The following is an 18,034-nucleotide window of genomic DNA, read 5'->3' as shown; positions in this document are numbered from 1 at the left end:
GTAAGCAAGTGAAGCACCCAAGTCCAGAGCGCTCTCAGATTCCTTCTCGTTTCTCTGTTCTCATCTGTTATTGGAGGGGTTCTGACCCCTGCCCTCTGCTGCTTTCTACCACTGGGTGGTCCTGGAAGGTGAGAGGAAGGAAGGAGCCAGGGGATTCCTTCCACTCTCTCTGCTTTGGGAGGCATCTCCAGCAGTAGTTGCACTTCCTTCATGGCTCCAGCTCCCACTGGACAAGCCTTCATGGTTCTGGCAGCCTCCTCCCTTTGTCCCTCCAGCCCTAGGGGAGGAGATGTACCCAGCAGTTGCTAATCTCAGGGTTGCCTCACCTTCTCCTGGTTGTAATTCTAGTTCTTTCAACAGCTTTGTAACTAATGCACTGCATTAAATTATCACTATTGAAGTACCTGGAAAAGAAAACTTTACTTTCACTTGGATTCACCCTTGGAGTTCAAAGACAGCTCTCTCAGGGAAAGCCATGCATTTCGTGAGAGAAAGAAATCCAGCCATCCCAAGAGTTACGAAGGGTCAGGGGCCACTTCTCCAGTATTTGATTAGAGAGTGATGAATCCACAGTGGCTGCCAGAGTTGAGGAACTCTTAGCCAGGGAATTATCTGTAAAATGACTGGGTTTGTGGCCATTCGTGTCCATTCCTTCATGATTTACTGTACTCACTTTGATCACCTTGAACCTCAGCATACGGAACATCTCAGTTTTATTCCTCCAAGGGTTATTAAGTGCCCGTGATGAGTATAGAGGGCACATAGCTAGGTGTGGTGAGGCGGAGACACAGAGACATATTGGGAGGACATTCTCAGTTTTTGGAAGTGTTTGCTTTTTGCAAGATAAGGTTTGTGGATGGTCTATCAAGAGACCCTTTTGATACTCTCGTGAGGTTTTGCAGTTCCAGCAGAGCTGCAGACACTCAATTTTATTCTTCGGGCGTTCATCTCTCCCATCCCCAGAGCCCTGTTAAAACCAGGTTCCTGTTCTTAGGAATTCACAGCCTAGTGGGGACACAGAGTGGGCACACGACTGACCCTCAGGCCAGGCTGATGGCAGCCACAAGGGAGGATTCTGCACAGGCGTCGGGGAGGCTGCACAGAGATGGTGGACAAGTTGAGTCTATTAAAGTTTGACAGGTAGAGGGGGCTACGGGTCTTCTGGCAGAGAACAGAGCAGGATCAAAATCAATTGTGAAAGAACAGGGGCATCTGAGGTGTTGTCTGTAGACAAGGGTTTTGGGGGAGAGGGTTGGGCACTGGAAGAGAGGCTGAAAGGTGGAGGCCCAGCTATGGAAGACTCTGAGACTAAGCAATTGGGGTTTGAGGCTACGGGAGTCATCGGAGGATATTGAGCATCATGTGGCAAGGTCAATTCTGGGATGGCAACTTCGAATTCTGCGCGGAGGACGGATTTACACGCAGAGAAGCTGGAGACAGGCGAAGGAACTGCGAGGTCCCAGAGATAGCTCATACATGGGAAGCCTCAGCTTGACCATCACCAAAGGGGCATGTAAACCTCAACTGAGCGGCTTTTCTCTCCACCAAGGGCAAGCGTCCTCCGTCTCTCTCTCTCTGTGTGTGTGTGTGTGTGTGTGTGTGTGTGTGTGTGTGTGTTGGCGGGGGGCGGGGGGGAAGGAGAGAGGGGGAGGGGGGTTCCTTCTACGGCTGGAAGATACGAGGACTCCAGCCTCCGAAGTTTCGAATTTCTCCTTGCCAAGGTCGGGCCCCTACAGGTGGGCGCTTTCGAGCCCCGGCCCAACGTGCGGGCTCCGCGCCCGGCCGCCGCCGCGGCTCGTCCCCTCCAGGCCCGGACGCCGCCGCGGGCCGTGCCGGGCAGGGCGCTCCGGGAGCTGCGCGGCGGCTGCTCGAGGAGGCCTGGCGGGCGGCGGCGAGAGGCTGTGCCCCAGTTTGTGTCCAATCAGGGAGTGCGGGCTGTGCCCCGAGCCGGGCAGCAATGCGTAAACAAACCCACTGCAACTCCTCCGCCCCCTCGGCGCGCTCGCCCCGCGCCCGCCGCCGCCGCCGCCGCCGCCGCCGGCTCTGCTCGCCTCGCGCCCGCCCGCCGGGCCGCCCCCCCAACCGCCCCGCCCGCGGCCCCGCCCCGCCCCCGCCGGCGCGGGCGCCCTCACCTACCGCCCCACGCGCGCGCGCTCGCGCACCACGCGCCCCGCGCGGCCCGCCCGGCTCGTGGCCTCCCGAGAGCAAGGTAAGGGCGATGCGCCGGGACGCGGGCGGTTCCCCCGCCCGGCGTGGCCGGGGGAAGTTTCTGGCGTCGCCGTATTCCGCCGGGCCGGGAGGAGGCCCCCGGTGGCAGGGGAGCCCAGTGAGCGGGAGGGGGCCGCCAGGCGCCTGGGGGTCACAAGTTGCCTAACCTGCCATCGGGGCGGGCTGGCGGGCTGCGCGGCGGGGCGGGCGTCGCGCCGAGAGGGGCTGGAAGCGCGGCGGGCGAGGGGAGGGCCCCGAGGAACTTTCTCCTCCCCGGAGGGGCTCCTGCCAGCCCCGGCTGCGGCCCGGCCGCCGGAGCGGCTGGCTCCCCGGCTGGAGGGAGCCCGTGAAACGTGTTTGAAGAAGCTGACGCAGTTTGTGACGCTCGCGGCTTCCTGACGGGGACCGGCAGCGGCAGCGCCTTCTCCGAGGAGGGACGAGCCGAGGCGGCGCTCGGGCCCTTCCCCCCGCCCGGAGCCGCGCGCCCCGGCGCCTAGTTGGGGGGCTGGGGGCTCGGGGCGCGAGCATCCAGTGGAGGCCGGGAGTCGGGCCCCGGCAGCGCGCGTCGCTTCCGTTTTGATTAGCTCGGGTTATTATATAAGATGTCACGGAGAGGAAAGGGGCGAGCGGGCGGCGCGTTGGCCTTCCGCGAGGGGCGGGGAGGGGCGGGAGGCAGGGCGGGCAGGGACCCACCTGTGCGCCCTCCGCGCCCCCTGCGGGTGTTGCCCGCGCGCCTGCCGGGGACGGGGAGGTGCGGGGCGGCGGCCGGGTGGACCGACGTGCCCGCCGCTCCCCTCCCGCCCCCGGGAACACTCGGGCAGCGGCCGAAACGTGCCGTTTCCTCTCCGCCGCCTTGCCTGGGTCGACTCGTTTCTAGCTCCGGGCGTTTGTACTTTGAAACATTTGTTTAATATTAAAGAAGCTGCGTGTGCGGCCGTCCTAGTGCGCCCGGAACGTGTGGCCGTGGGCTCCGGGGCGGTGAATGAATCATCGGTCCGCAGACTGGGCGCCGATGATTCCTGCGGGGTCCACCCCGCGCGTACTCGCCGTGTGCCTCTGACCCAGGGACGGCGACCCTTCCTCGGCGGTGACGCCTTGGAGGGCCGCGGGAGAGGGAATGCAAAAGGGCGGCGGCTTATTTTTCCCCCTCCTTCCGCAATTTGGGGGAACTTTGGGGGTGTCAGAGTCCCCACATTTCCCGAGGCTTGTTTCCCGTTCTTAGAAGAGTTACAAGATTCCACCTGGCTGTGTTGATGAGTCGGTGGAGGAGCGCTGATTCGCTGCAGGGTTGGATCCTCTCTCATTCAGAATCTGGATGGCTCTGAAGGAATCCTTCTAGTAATTGCCTCTACTTAAGTACCAATAAAGTAATTAGCAAAAAGTTTAAAAGTTAGCGGATCTTAAAAGAAAAATCAGTGGCTCCTAAGTAGAGGAGTTCTACTTAAAGGTTTAGGTTTTGGGTTTTGTTTTGTTTTGTTTTAATGAGCCAAATCCTAAAAGGAACCTAGTTTGCCAGAAATTAAGAACTTTTGACCACTGTGACCACCCTTGAAGACTCAACTTGACTCATTCCCACCATACCCCCACACTTGTAGGATTAAGAATAAAGTCTTCTCATCATTTAGGACTCACCTCAAACGGCATCTACTCAGCAAGGCCCTCTTGATCACCTTAAGTAACCTCTCACCCCTCACCCCAGGGACCACCCCCAGTCCTATTTTATTTTCTTCATAGCACTTAATCGCTATCTGAAAGGATTTTCTTGGGTGTTCTTTAAGTCCTGTCCCTCTGCACTACAAGGTAAGCTCTACTCTGGCAGGAATTTTTGCCTGATTTGTTCATTGCTATAACTCTAACACCTAGAACAGTGCCTGGCATATTAGGCAGTCAGGATTTGTTGACTAGTGAATGAATAAATTCCTTTTTCCTGATTTCTTGGTGGGACTATCTTTGACAGTTGAAATTTACTGCCTTGTGTGGGCAAGGCACTAAGATGGTACAGTTCTAATTTCTTTTCTTCCAGTTTTCTTTTGATTGATTCATTTCCTCCTCTATGCTGTTAACTTACAGCACAAGATGGGTTTGAGCATCATATCCTAAGATGCTGAGTACCAGGCATGTGGAGCCTTGTCGAGAGAAAGGGTGTTAGCTGTATAAGTTAATGGATGATTAAAAATATTATCTATGCTAGTTGAAAAAAAGGTACAGGATATTGAAAGGGACTCGGCAAAGTCAGATTCCCACAGTGCTATATGTTTCCACTTGTACTTGAAATACTGATATTTCTATATTCCTCCCTCTCCACTGCCTGCACACCAACCTCAAATTGAGCTGCAGTTTGGGAAGGTCCATAGTAGGTAGCATTTACTATGAAGTATTAATTTAACTAAACAAATACAAGATATACATCTCTGCAGGGGCCTTAACTCTGTTGTTGTTAGTGTCAATGGCTTAACTCCGTAGAAGAGTAGATAGAAGGAGTTATTTTAAATTATATTTTAATTTTAACATCTTAAATGAATTGTAAAGAATTAAGTTAAAACTATGTCAGTGATATAATGGAAGAAGGATTAGAATGTCGTGCTTCATACTTCCTCCTTTGAGAATAAATTTTAGTAAACTTTTTTATTATAAATAACAAACTTTGGAGGCATATTAGTTGGCTTTATACTTGTAGGAATATTTTCAGAACTCAGTGCCTCCAAAGTCACTGCCAAAGAAGAGTGGGCTTCCAGGAGTTCCCTTTCCATAGCAGTAGCTGCGAGCACTTTCAGAAGTGTAATCTCAAGAGTGAGCTCAGACATAATACAGTTTGAAAGCTAAAAGGGACCTTGAAATTGGTTGGCATAGTTCATTCCTTTTTATCAGTCCCTTTACTGAGGTAACTAAGGCACAGTGAGATGACTTGTCCGGTGTGCAGGTCTGGGATTAGAACCAAGGGTCCTGACTTCTTGTTGGAAGCCGTCAAATCAGCCAGAGGTCCTATAGTTGGGGGACGAGTGGTCCCTCTGGTTAGTGGACTGTCCGCCTCTTGCTGGTGAACTCTCAGGGAGTGAAATGAGGTCGTATTCAACTTTGTAGCCTCCGATGTGCCTTGGACATCTAGGGGCTCAACACATACTTGTTGGGTGTAGTTGGACAAATGTATTTTAAGTTGAAAATATATTTAAGGATTGAGAAACCAGAAAAACATATCTCTTTTCCAGAATGAAGATGTTTTTGATAAGAAAGTCAGAACGTTGGCAGTAATTAACCTTAGAACTTTTATAGTAATGAGGTTGCTGTTTAATTTTCACGCCTCCAGAATTTCAAATAAAATGGCTTACAACTTGTGAGTGTGTGCACTTGCTTAGGTGGCATAATTATTCACTGAAGAAACAATCGGAGGCTGTTTCAGGACACCTGGTAGGTCTTGCCTTTGCCACGGTGTCCAATTAGAAAAGCCTACAGCCAGATAGAATTGGGACCTAAGCTCAGCTCTGCCCCTAACAAGTAGGGCTCTCTGTAGCAAGTTACTTAACTCTTTTGAGCATTCTCTTGTCTCTGAATGGGGGTAATACCACCTACCTTGAAGGACTGTTGTGACACTGGGGTAAGGTATGGAAAGTGCCTCATGTACACTAGGCCCTTAATAAATGGTAACAGTTGTATTATGATTTCTGATTTAAGTGACCAGGGGAGCAGCTTAATTTCTTAAAGCTTCAGTTTTATCAGCTGGAGAGTTGGTGATTGGCTTGGAAGGAGGGGAATTAAATGATCTCTAAGATCTTATCTAACTGTATAGTTTAAGGAACTGATAAAGAATGCACAGTTCTACAATTTTAGTTGAAATGATTCATATATCCTTGATCTAACAAGAGCAACTGCAAAAATGGTTAATTTCTAGGCCTTCCTAAGAATTTGGCTTAATTAGCTTTGGTGATATTAAGTACATCTTCATTATTTTATATGCTATATGGTGGATACAGAGTTAACTTGAATATATCCACCTCTCATTCAGCTTACTATATATAAGGCAGTATAAGGAGTATATGGGTTAATCAGACATAGGCACCCTTTCTTTGAGAGGCTTAAGAGGCATGTAGGGCGCATAAGACAGGTGACCAAAGGCTTTATTATATGGAGGCACTGTTACAGAGGCATAAAGAAAATGCTTTGTTTTTTTTGCTTTTCGTTTTTTTGTTTTTGGCCACGCCGGGCGGCATGCAGGATCTTAGTTCCCCCACCAGGGATTGAAGCGTGCCCCCTGCATTGGGAGCACAGAGTCTTAATCACTGGACCAACCACCAGGGAAGTCCCAAGAAAATGCTTTGTGATTTCAAGGAAGGAACACACTATTTCTAGGCAGAAAAATTGGGGAAGATTTAGTGAAGGAATCTTGAGCTTTAAAGAATTGGTAGAACTTCAACTGGCAGAGATGTAGGGCTCAGCCTGTGCTAAGACTTGAAGGAAAGAGTATATGAGCATATCCAGGAATGGAGAGGAATGTGGTTAAGCTGGAGGGAGAGGAGCCTTGAGGCAGGATAGTGGGACAGCAGGCTGCCTGGTAGAGTTAGGACCATATTGTGGGCATCTTGAACACTGGGCTCAGGAGCCTGTTTAGTAGGCAGTAGATAACTATCAAAGGTAGTTTGAGTGGGGGAATTAAAGCTGTGCTTTAAGAAGATTAATCTGTATTGGGGGAGTCATGGATAATCCCACTTTGAAAGCTATTAAAATAGTTCCTGGGAGAGAAGCAGTGAGAACCTAAATTAGAGTGGGGGCAGTTGGGTGGGTGAGACCCTGTAGAAATAGTAAATGCAGCAGGACTTGTTGGCTAACTGGAGGAGGGAATTGAGGGAGAAGTCAGAGACTGAAGCGGAGTGACTTTGGATGGTGATGGCAGAAATTGAAATAGTTGGAAAGGCCACTAGTAAAGCACCTGTAAGTAGTATGCAGTCAGTAAATATTTGTCTAATGGAAGTTTGGATTTGGATATGTTAATTTCTTTGTGCCTATGAAGCTGTCCAAATGGATGGCAGCCATTAAAAACAGAGATGGATTTGAGAGCATCCTTATGAGGGGGGATGGTGAAGCTGTGAGAAGGGTTCAGAGTATGGGTGAGAAGAGTAAAAGACCAGGGCAGAGTCGGAAAAACCATGTTTTTGGGTTTGGAGGGAGACAGAAAGAGGCTGACAGGATGCCGAGAGGAAAGAAGCTGGAAGAGAACAAGGAAAAAGGTAGGGTAAAGGAAGGTGAGGAAAGAGAATTTAGACGGGACAAATAACGTCGAGGCACTGAGATTGAAGACTGAGAAGAGGTTAGATTTGTCAATGAGACCATTGTCAGTAGCCTTTGCGGATCAGGGGCAGTTGGGCAGTGGAGATGGAAGTCAGCCAGCTACCTGAGAGGTGCCTGAGCAGGAAGGAAGCGGAGAGAGTAAGTGTAAATGAGGATTGGTCTGTGAAAATTGGAGAGGACGATAACTTGAGGTGATGAGAGGGCCAGTGAGACGGTCTTAAACAAAACCGTGAGAAAGGCCCGAGAGTGTTGTGGGTCGAGTGGTTGTCAGTGGAGAGGAAGAGGCTGAGCATCAGGAGAGGGAGTAGGAGGGTGGTGCGTGCTCCAGGTTAGTGCTCCTCAAGTAGGAGGGATGGGAGCTGGAGAAGGTGACCACACACCCGATTGCCCAGGGCAGCCTCCGTTCACACCTGCTACCCCAGTTCAGTTATAGGATAACAAATAATGCCTGTTTTTATTCTAAAACAAAGTCCCTTTTGGAATACTAAATCATTTGATCATGACAAAGATAGTTATTCATGGAAAAACAGATGTGACATGGAGGGAAGAAGATTAAATGAAGGCAAAAAGAAACAGACTTAGAGAGGAAAGTTGGAAGCTGGGAGGGAGTGTGACTGCATTTTAAATGGGTTGGTTCCCCTTTTTAAAAAGGAAAGAAAAACAGAGGAGGCCAGTTCTCTTTGCTGAGAGTACGTTGAGAGTGAGAGGTAAAGCTGGGAGGTGGAGGAGAGGGGGAAGGGTTTGGAGTAGCTGTGGATATGAGCGTGACGAGAGCCAAAGGTGATGAGGGCCTGACAGGTCGCAAAGGTGCCTTAGCCTTGTGATAGAACGAGTCATGCCTGTATTTATGACTTTCTCCAGCAATACTGAGAAAATTGGAAGTGGAGATGGTGTGAGTTTCGTTCAAACTGCCAGCTCCATATGGGTCCCGGGTTGAGTAGGAAGGCAAGTGAAACTAGTGTTGATGGGCTGGGAGAATGAGCAGGAGATGTGAGATTAGACTGTGTAGTGGCTGGTTGGGCAAGAATGGAGGAAAGGGAGAAATGGGAGTGTGGAGGGGAGTCCTGGGGCTGGTGGCCAAGGGCCTGAGGGACTTCTTGAGTAGCTTATCATGATGGAGGGATCAGTAATGAGCAACGATGTGAATTCAAAGCCTGGCTGAACCTGGGAATGGTGAAATGACATCAGCATGAGGTAGAAGCTCATTGATCTTCAGGAACTATGAGGCCAGGGTGTCAAATGATTATATTATGTATATCAATGTCTATAGCTGTTGTAAAAATTCTGGAATACATTTATTAAAGCCTTTCTGAGCTTTTAGTCCGTAGAGTTGGAGAGTACCCTAAAAGAGGGAAGTTATTCCTTCATTTAAAAGATGAGGAAGCTAAAGTCTTTTAAAGGCTTTCTAGGAAAATTGAGACCTGCCCCAGACTGCAGATGTATGTGGCAGAGCTGTCTCTGGAAAGAACCGGAATCCCTGAATTTCAGTTCAGTATTGCCCTCCAGGACAGAAGAAGTAATTAAAGTATCCACTGAACAAAGTTTTAGAATGCTTCCTCACCACACGGCCTGCCTACTGCTTGTAGAGCCCCAGTGTTTGCGGGCACAGAAAGCCGCTGAGGAGAGCTGTGGAGTCGTGTCCACGTGCTCTGACTTCTAACCGAAAGGCAGGTGATGGCGTCTTTGAGGAGGACACATGGAAAGCACCCCTTCTTCCCCACTAATTAAAAAATCGATAAGAAGCAGCAGGTTGTCAAAAAACTAACTTCGTTACTGATGCAGCCTAGGCTGGAAGACACAGCTTGGTGTGAAGCCCACGTTGGTCTTGTGTACCTTCTACACCCTAGGCTAGACTTTGAGACAGCCTGCTGGATGGAAAGTTTGAGGCTGCAGAGCAGCCAGAAATGCCCAGGTTTCTGCCTTTCACTGTTCAGACAGAGAAACAGAAAAGAGGCCAAATCTCTCATGCCAAATATCTTTGATAGAAAAACTCCATCCATTTGTAAACTGAGAAACAGACCCATGGCTGTCACACACCAAGCAAATAAATTCCTCCTCCTCTGTAGGGAGAGTATGGTGCAGGGCAAGAAGACAGGCGTGGATAGGGGATATCCCCCCTTTGGAAACCCTGTGAGTGGCAGAGAGGCGTTTGTTCCCCTTGAAACAGGTTATAGACCACTCATAACTTTTGTGTTTGTGTTTGAGTTAAACTGACTTCTGAGGCAGCAGGTGCATTTTTATGTTAACTAGGAGTGAGCGAAATGACTCAGAAGGTTTGAGCATAGTCCTTAGTTCATCGATTTCATAGAAATGCCTAGTTGTTTTCTCATTCCTCTCTGGGGAATCTCAGGAAGCTCACAAGATATCATCGCAGAGACCACCAGCTTTGATATCCTGTTTCTGAATCCAGGACTTTAGAGAAGTGGAAAGTTCTTTCTCCTCATAAAATGTTTAAGGAGCCTTTCATTGGACATACGGCACTTGGAATTTGTCCTGATTCTGTCACTGTTAGTGACCTTACTAATTAACTATTACAGTTTCCTCATCTACAGCATGGGAGAACATAATGCCTGTTCTGTTTCCCAGGTATTTGATGTGAAAGCTCTTTGCAAATGAATAGTGTCATGCAAATGTAAGGTATCAATATCACCATATGGTATACAAGGTAAATTTTGAAGTTTAAGAACTTTTTAAAAATAAAATGTTTCAAATAAAACAACTAAGATGACTATTGAAATTTGATGGGACCCTGGTTTAGGCACTAAAGGTAAATCATGATAACTTTTCTCCCTTTATCCATGTCAGTGTGTATAACAATTCTGGCTAAGTGTGATTAAAGCACTGTGTTTCATGACAAATGAAAAATTTGCCTTTTTATCTGTTTCTCTTTTAACTGTTAAAAAGGTCTTTTTTTTTTAACTGTAAAATATAACACATATATAACTTTTGAAATGTAAATGTATAGTTCAATGAATTATTAAAAAGTGAACATCCATGAAACTACCTCCCAGCTCAAGAAATAGGACAATTTCATCCCCCACCCCTACCTACCATAGGAGTCTTTTTTCTTTGTTAGATGCTTGGTTTTCTTTTCAGGGAAGTTTTGAGTAGTAGCAGGAGGCAATTATAAATATTGACAGGTCCAGAATATGTGCTTCTTTGAGTGGAATTAGATCAAAGGTGTAATATTAGTGTTTTACTCTAGTTATTTCTTATAACCATGAATTTAGTGTTTCGGACAAGTCCTGGGTTTTCAGCCTTACAGATCAAAATCTTCAGGCTTAGAGCCTTCAGATTTGAATGGGAGTGAAAAGGTTGTGATCCTTTGGATGTGAGAAAACTTCTAATGCCTAATTATTTGTTCTGATCATCCCTCCTTTACCTGTTTTTAGAAGCAAAATAACTAAGACTCCAGTACTGATGATGACTTTGTACAGTAGTCAAAGGTCTTCTTGGAAATACTTGAATATTATCAAGGCAAATACCTTTCAGCTCAGGCCACCATAGGCTAGATTTGAAGTCGCAAGAAGGAGTCAATGAAAACAGCTTTATTGCATGAAAACAACCTGTATTTTCTTTAATTATAATCTAGTGTTCTAAATTCTACCATCTTTTAAGGCTTAATTAATGAGTCAATAAATCAGAAGTATTTTGTGGTATCCAGAAAAGGATTCTCTGTTTTGTTTTTTATGCTTTTATGATTAAGACAGAAAATGATGGTAAACATTAAAAGAATTGGGAAAGTATCTTAGCTAATCAGATGCATCTATAAAAACAGAAAAAGCATAAGAGTTTCAAAAATTGATAAGGAAAGGATCATCTTTTGGGGGCAGTTTCTGTGGTTGTAAGATTGAGTTATTGGGATTCAGAAATTTGGTGAACTGAACCTGTGTTTATTGTCTGTCCCTCCTGAAGCGCCACTAGAGTGATGGTAAACAAGAGATGGGAGACACCAACACATTTTTGGAGGATGAAAAGCAGACAGACCTGTGGCAGCTGACTTAGTGTAGTGGAAAAAGTTGATACCTAAGTGCCCTTAAAGGAGGTTGGGAATAGATACTGGGAAGAAACAGCCAATTTATCCCTCAGAATCCCAGAAGGGCTCTGGAATTAGAGGCTCTGGAGCAGGGCATGGGGCTGAAAATAAGGGATTGATTGAGAGTCCATAAAAGGAACTAGACTCTCAGTTCACTTTCCCCATCCCATATAGCAAGAGGAAGTCCTGGACATTTTTTCTCTGGAGAAATTGAAATATATTAACAGTTCTGGATTTAGGGATAGCAGGCAAAAAAAAAAAAAGAGGGTAAGGGTGAAATGCTGAACTGAAAACAGAGGAGTTTAATGAAATTATGCATACCAAACAGTGAGACCTGGAGTGTTCTTTTTAACCCACCCCCAATCCTAGGATAACCAGGTAATCACCAACCCAGGCAGCATATTGAGGAACTCTTTTCTGGGCAAAGTGAACAGCCCTAGAGAAAAGACCTACAGATACTGATATATGAGGTCCCACAATGAGAAAACTGACTTACTACCCATTCTTCCTACGGTGAACCCTCGGCAACAACCCAACTCCCCCTATTCTGTGAACATGGAACTTGCAACCAGTTTTTTAGTACCTTACTCTTAAATACAAATAGTCAGTGAATATGAGACATTTGAAGAAAGCATTCAACAACAAAAAAGGCAGTAACCAGAACAAATGAGAAAAAAATCATGGAGGAAACAGAAATGCAAAAAGAAGAAAAAAAATGGAAATAATCAAAATCAATCCTCCTAGAATTAATAAAATAAGAACTGGACTGTAAAAAAGTAATAATTAGAGAATAAGAAATAGGTCTTGGAAACGAAAAATAAGATGGCAAAAAAAGAAATCATTGGAAGGACAGAAGATAAAGTAGAAACAAAAGCAAAAAGATAGAAAAAAGAGGGAAAAAGTAGAATTAGAGGGTCAGTTGATCAGGTATTATATCATATTAACAAGAGTTCCAGGCAGAGACTACAAAAATAAAAATAAATCAATAATCAAACAAAAATTTACAAAAAAGAAAGAAAAAAAAAGAGATTACAGGGAAAAGTAAAGGAGAGGAAATTACCACAGACATAGTACAAGATATTTTCCCAGGACTGGAAGACATACAATTGTAGGTTAAAAGAGTTCACAAAATAGCCACATGAATGAATGAAAAAAGATCCACACAATCAGTGTATAAGACATATCATTGTAAAATTTTGAATACTAAGGAAAATGAGAATAAGCTAAATTCTGTGGAGGAAAAAACAGATCACATACAAAAAGACTGGGAATTGTAGTGGCACCTAAAGAACAATGGATTAATTCTTTCAGAATTCTGAGGAAAATTATTCTTAATCTAGAATTTCAAACATAAACTGTCAAGTGGGAGATACAATAAAGACATTTTGAAAGTGTGAAAGTTCTCAAAAGTTTACTCTCTGTGCATCTTTTTACAGGAGGCTACTGGATAACATCAAAATGTGGGCATAAATGTACTGAAACATACAGACTATTAACCCTGACCATACATGACTGCAAAAGAGGCTGGGAAAAAATGTTGACATAACTATATCTTAGGAGTCTGGGAGAGGATAAGCTAGTGCATAATAGGACATCACTAATTTTATTAATTACTGAATTAAAGTCAAAAGTAAATCAAGAAATATTAGTATATGCATACTGTTTAGGAATATAAAATTAAATATCAAGAGAGAAATAGCTAACTAATTTTAAAGTAGATTGCCTTTGGGAAGTGGGTTTGGGGGTGAGTGGAGACATGAGAGGTTACTGCTGTGTTTTCATTTTAAGCCTGATAGTACTATTTGTTTAAGTAATTTGCATGAGTTATACTGGTAAAAATAAAGTTAGTAGGAAAAAAGAAGTAATGCAGTTCTAATAAGTGAATTAGAGAATGATTTACATGGATCCAGAGCTTTAAAATATATACATTTAAAGTTAAGAAATATTGTTTCGAAGTTAGAATCCTCCCTCACAGCTGATTCCAGCCCTCTGGAATCACCCTGTCTCAGAATCATTTGAGGGAGCTTTAAAAAAATTCAAATTCTCCCTCCATCCCAAAATTCGGACTTATGTGGCTTTGGCTGGGCCCCAGGGAATCCTTAAGTTTTAGAAGAACCCCAGCTGCTTCTGAGGTATATCTAGGGCTGACTCCTAGCCAAGTAGTTTAAATACCCTTGCTTCTGCTGCTTAAATGTTTCCTGTATTCTTCCTATCCTCTCTCACTGCTTCTGCTTCAGGCCTGATCTTCTCTGTCTCTCAGTTCTGAACCAATACGGTCTATTTGGGGTTGGAAGAGTAGGAGGAGAGAAAGAAGAGACATGGGAGAGGTCATTTGGATGACTAAATAATGAGAATGGCTGTACAGAGAGCTGATATTTGTTTCCTTTTGTTTTGCAGAAACTACTTAAATTGATGGCCTTATCTTGAATTTCTGATGGAGTAATTTTAGAGTTCAAGTAAATTTGAAGTTTATGACATTTTGTTATTTCTTTGTTGCCTCCTGGGGCTAAATCTGTTCCCCCCTAGGTTGCCCTCAAGTTTTTTTAATCTCCCCTAGGTTTTGCCCCCAACGCTCCCAGCTGTGGTCTGTCAGATGTTCGCCAATAGCATTTCCATTTTGCACCTGGGATCACCAACAGTTTTCATAGCTCTCTAGTTTTCTGTGAGGGAATTCTTAAAAAGGAGATTAGCAAGCAAGAGATGAAGGAATATAAGAATTATGTAATTTCCCAAGGTTAGAGGTCTTGTTGAATTAGGCTTTGACTACAGAGATTTTGTATACCTTTTTTTTTTAATATAAATTTATTTTATTTATTTATTTTTGGCTGCGTTGGGTCTTCGTTATGGTGCACGGGCTTCTCATTGCGGTGGTTTCTTTTGTTGCAGAGCACGGGCTCTAGGCGCACGGGCTTCAGTAGTTGTGGCTCGCGGGCTCTAGAGTGCAGGCTAAGTAGTTGTGGTACACGGGCTTAGTTGTTGCACAGCATGTGGGATCTTCCCAGACCAGGGCTCGAACCCTTGTCCCCAGCATTGGCAGGCGTATTCTTAACCACTGCGCCACCGGGGAAGTCCCGGATTTTGTATACCTTAAAGGAGAAATGTTTGTTGTGTGGATGAGAGAAACAGTTGAGACCTAAGGGAAGAACTTCTTTTTTAAAAAAAAAAAAAAAAAAAGAAACCTAACTTTAGATTTTTTTAAAATATCAATAATTATAGACATAGTTTCTCTTGTACCTTTTCCCAGTCCCATTTCTGCCTCCCTAGATTGAACTGCTCTTGTGAATCAGGCATCAGTGATCTGCTTGTAACTGTTTCACATCGGGCCAATGCCCTGCACCGTACAGTGAGAGGACTTACCTCTAGCATTCTGTTCAGTATATAAAGAGCTGTCCTGGCTGGTTTCTGAGGGGTTACTTTACATTTAATACATTTATGCAGCAGGGCCAAAGTGTGATCTTTATCACACTTTGATAAATCCCATCAATAAGTCTTATTCAGAGCTTGCCCACTTAGTGCAAGTCTCTTCTAGGTCAGTGCATCTCACACTTCAGTGTGCACGCAAATCACTCGGGATGGCGTTACACTGCAGATTCTAGTTCAGTTGCTCTCAGGGGAGGCCTGAGATTCTGCATTTCTAGTAAGCTTCCAGGGGATGCTGCTGGTCCTCAGACCACACTTAGAGGAACAAGGTTCTGGCTAGTGGTTCTCAACTCTGGTTGCTCTGTAGAATCATCTGGGGGCTTCTAGGACCTATCCCTGGTGATTCCCATACAGTTGGTCTAGAGTGAGGCCAAGATATGATATGTGTGTGTGTGTGTGTGTGTACATATATATGTGTGTACGTACATATATGTGTGTGTACATATATGTGTTTACACATGTGTGTGCGCATATACACGTGTGTAATATGTGCATACACATATGTGTGTACATATATGTATTTTTTTCTAACTCCCCAAGTAACACTAGTGTGCAAATAGGTTTGAGAACCACTCTTACAAGCTCTGCACACTTTAACTGTGACTCACAGGTAAAGATCTTCATGTGTGGACTTTGTAGCAGTCTGGGAAGTATCCATAGCCTTTACATATGGATACACCTGCTTTATGGATAGTCCATGGAGAAGGGATTCCTCTTGGATTGCTTGGTTCCTAAAGAGCAGATAGAGGTGGCTATCAGAGGGGGCATACCTAAGAAGAAAAAAAGGCCTTTTCATTAAAACCACATGTCACTTGATATAGGAAAGATATTTAAAGTGATGAATAAATACAAAGTTGGTATCTCTTTTTTCAGGGGATCCTTCTGTCTTCTACATCCTTTCAGTAAGAGATCATGGGAAAATTATGTTATAAACTTTGATGCTTCATGTTTTCTCCAGAGAAGGCTATACATTTACTTACTATGTATATGTTTACCTATAAATATATGTACTTGCAAAGGTTCGGTATAGCTAGAATTCTAGTACTTTTCCTTTGCCAAATACTTAGAAAAATTTAGATTATCTCCTATACGTTTACTTTTAGGTCTTAACTTGTCCTAAAAATTGAGTGACTTACCATCCTGGTGAAGGAACAGTTGTTACTCTCAGGATCTTCCAGTGCTGATGGCAATTGAGGACTCGATTTGCTCAAAAATCATAGGCCTTAGCTCAGTTCAAATGTTAATTGTTTTGTTATTATTACAAAGATGATCCTAGAAGCAGATGATACAATTTTCTGTATATTAAAATTATGTTAACTACAATTTCTTGGAAACAATAAGCATTAAAACCAGTGGATTAAAATTAAATATAATTGTGCTGCTAAGAAATTGCAATCCTCTCCTCCACCTCCCCACCATTCAGTCATAAAATAGGACTTTGATTTTATTTCCTTAACATTAACTTGTCTACTTCATGGCCTCTGACTTCGATCAGATTCTTATTATTCTCATTCATGTTAATTTCCTTACTGGACCTCCCTCCATTCTTGTTCCTTACAGCTGTTCTGCCAGAGTCCTCTATTGTGGAGGTAAATCTGTGGCTTTCCCTTGTCTGAGGGTAAAGTCGGAATCTCCAGAGTATCATGTAGAGCTCTCTGCCCTAGCCCTACCTTTTCTCTACCCTCATCACCTGTCGCTTCCCTAGACAGTGGTTTATTCATCCCTTAGCTGAGATTGAAAGTAGGGGAGAAAATATTGGAGGCTTGAAAGAAGGTAACGACATGGAAGAGTGGTTTAGGACGGGGGGTGGGTGGTGAGTAGATCGCACTGGGGACATGAACTGTGATTGCTGGGCAGCAGTGATGGTCTCCTGAGGTAGGTGATGACGGATGTAGAGTGAGACCGGCTGGCATTGGCTGCAGGGGTACAGGTGTGGGGAATGTGAAGCCTTGCATCCTGCCAGTTGCCTGACTACGCCATCCCACTTCTTGTCTCTACTCTTGCACATGCTGGCTCTCCATCTAAAACACTTCCCTTGTCTTTGCCTGGAAAAAAGTCTCTTAAGAAACCCCATTGGTAATTTTCTCCCCTTTCCAGACATTCTCCCTTGACCCCCATGATATCTGGTCATCTCCCTCCATCCCGTCCCCACTGTTCCATTAGTCAGCTGCTGTTACTGCACTACCACGCCATGGCAAGCATCTGTTCTTACTTGTCTCTACTAGACTGTGGACTTAACAAGGGCAGGGATGCGATCTTTCGATGTCCAGTTCATATCACAGTGCCTGGCACGAAGTAGACACATATAATAAATTCTGGATGAATCAACACAAGATTTCTCTGTAGAGTGTTGAGAATCTGTTCTTGCTGGATTGAAGGTCACTTTAAAAGTGAATTCCACTTAGTAGTAAATGACACGAAAAATTGTGTTGCTTTAAGTTTTAGTCTGATCTACCCCTACCAAATATCCAGGTTAACAAGATCTTTCCAAATGTACACACATATGTGCATGTGTGTATATATACATACTTATCTACATGAAAATGGAGGAAAGTATAAATAAATATTAAATGTCTGGGATAATAGATGTCACAGAGGCCTGCGCAATGCACATGGTTTATCTGTTCTCCTTCAGATGGGCCTCCTTGGCTAGTAGGAAACAGGTTAAAACCTTAAGGAACATGTGAGCCAGTATTAAACACATCTATGTTTTCAAGTTGCATTGAAGTTATGAGTATAAAAATGTAGTTTTGAAAAGGTTTTTCCCAATTGTGTAGAAACATATGGAGATCTTAACTGCCAAAACAATTTCATGGCATTTACAAATGAATAAAACCTGGAGAGAAATTAAGGGATACTTTTTTTTTCAGAGGTAACAATTTCACATTTTTCCTTAGGAGTGAGGGGACTTGAGTTCTGTCGTGATGTATCATTAAAGGGCTGTGGTGTCAGACAGTCTCCCCACCTCCCTAAGCTTTAGTTTCCCCATGTGTAAAATATGAGATTTGGTCTAAATTATTACCAAGGTCATTTTGAATCATCTGTGATTCTGGAAACTTATGAAACATGTCCTGTAACCATGGAGAGGAA

The 18,034-nt window shown here is 44.5% G+C and overlaps 1 protein-coding gene across 4 annotated transcripts in view; it reads left to right on the top strand.

The window, feature by feature from the left end:
- The first annotated feature begins 2,127 nt into the window (after positions 1–2,127).
- The window catches only part of PCGF5 (polycomb group ring finger 5), a 115,342-nt gene continuing 99,435 nt past the window's right edge, over positions 2,128–18,034 (top strand). For 3 of the 4 annotated variants that reach the window (XM_059899760.1, XM_059899761.1, XM_059899756.1), the window contains exon 1: positions 2,128–2,209. The gene's annotated coding sequence lies outside the window, so the exon portion shown is untranslated. The remainder of the gene's footprint in view (positions 2,210–18,034) is intronic. The other variant, XM_059899759.1, reaches the window with a different exon arrangement.

This window comes from Balaenoptera ricei, chromosome 16 (assembly GCF_028023285.1).
Source record: "Balaenoptera ricei isolate mBalRic1 chromosome 16, mBalRic1.hap2, whole genome shotgun sequence".
Classification (NCBI taxonomy): Eukaryota; Metazoa; Chordata; class Mammalia; order Artiodactyla; family Balaenopteridae; genus Balaenoptera; species Balaenoptera ricei.
Note: the sequence above shows the minus strand (reverse complement) of the source record. Positions and strands in the feature narration are given on the sequence as shown.